This window comes from Haplochromis burtoni, unplaced genomic scaffold, assembly GCF_018398535.1.
Source record: "Haplochromis burtoni strain Fernald_Lab_line unplaced genomic scaffold, NCSU_Asbu1 Contig_2412, whole genome shotgun sequence".
Classification (NCBI taxonomy): domain Eukaryota; kingdom Metazoa; phylum Chordata; class Actinopteri; order Cichliformes; family Cichlidae; genus Haplochromis; species Haplochromis burtoni.
The window spans coordinates 11,098-12,762 of record NW_024584773.1 but is presented as its reverse complement, the minus strand read 5'-3'; positions in this window follow the sequence as shown (position 1 = coordinate 12,762).

Below are 1,665 nucleotides of genomic sequence, written 5' to 3'. Positions count from 1 at the left end.
GTCATGCGATTTTAAAGCCGGTCCTACAACCGCATCCAAGAATAACATGCAGCTTATCTCAGAACTGTCGGTGAAAATTATTCTTGGAGCTAGGTTTAATTGAGCTGCATTTTATAGAGGTGCAATTTCACAATTTGTGTATATTTTCTAAGTTCACTATTTTGTCATGTGTTGAGAAAAACACAGATTTAAAAATTACATGGTCTAATATTTACATTTAGCATATAACTGCAACATTTTTTTTTTTTTTTTTTTTTTAAAGACTCGAAAGGACTTGAAATTCAAAGTTTCAGACTTGTGACTTGACTCGGACTTTTACACCAGTGACTTGAGACTCGACTCTGACTTGCCTGACATTACTTGAGACTTGACTTGAGACTTGAGGATAAAGACTTGAGACTTACTTGAGACTTGCAAAACAATGACTTGGTCCCACCTCTGGTTAAAAGTTTTAACTCAATTCATCTATTTGGAGTGCAGAATGACTCAAAATCCTTGAAATGTCTCTGTCAATGCATTTCGTGCAGTTTTTCCAAAGTTTGTCCATTCTGTGCTCTAGATGGGTTAATTGCATTAAAAATATTAATCACGTTAATCGTGATGAGGCAGTTAACTCATTAACGTTGACAGCCCTACAACAAACACAAAAACTGAAGACATTATGATATAGACTTATAATTTGCACCGACATGTTTTCTAAATTCTATCACACAAATATACGCGAAAAGTGAGCACGAGGGCCCTCAGTGCCTGCTTGCTGCTTGCTGATGCTGTGCTGAAGTCTCACACACAACTTGTCGAAAGGGGACGGGGCGGGCTGCTTCCAAATAGTGCACATTTCATTCATAATATTGTCAATCCAAGCCCATTATGTAGTAATTATTTTTCCTGGGTTGTGTGAAATCCCAGAAAAAAAGCCCTATACAAGGTGTTGGTCTATTAGTTTATGTTGTGGGGTTGGGTGATTATACTGCAGTGCAAAATTACTGATGGAAGATGGACAAGAGGAGGAGAATGTGCAAATGTGCCGATGTGCCAAGACACATCTGCTTACCTGCAAAAGATACAGGTAAGCAGATGTGTTTTTGCATAATGGCAGGTATTATGTATCCTGAAACAAGGTAACATTCATTAGTAAGGATTGGGAAAACTTCTGTTTACGTTTGTTAGCCACTTTGCTATGATAGTAAACAGTAGACCGACAGTAGACACTGAGGCGGCTTATTGAATCTTTTGGACTGTGTTCAGCATAATATTAATTAGCCATTAATTGGAAGAGGTGTATTGTTGATTTGTCTAGTATTCACAATGTATGATGAATTATATTGACTGTTTGTTAGCAATTTGCATACTCTCTCTCTCTCCCTATATAAAATATTTATTTGGTTAAATTCAGTATGGTTCCGAGAACAGTTTTCACAATAACAGATGTTAATGGACAATCCTTAATCCATGTTGTGTGTCTGTTTTGGTGTGAGTGTGTGTGTGTGGGGGGGGGGCACCAAATTAGCCAGGACCCCCACTATATGTACCAGTCTGTGGTACAGCGTGGGCGACCGTGGCTCAGGGGATTGGGAATCGCATCTGTAACCGGAAGGTTGCCGGTTCGATCCCTGGGCTCTCTGTCCTGGTCGTTGTGTCCTTGGGCAAGACACTTTACCCTAC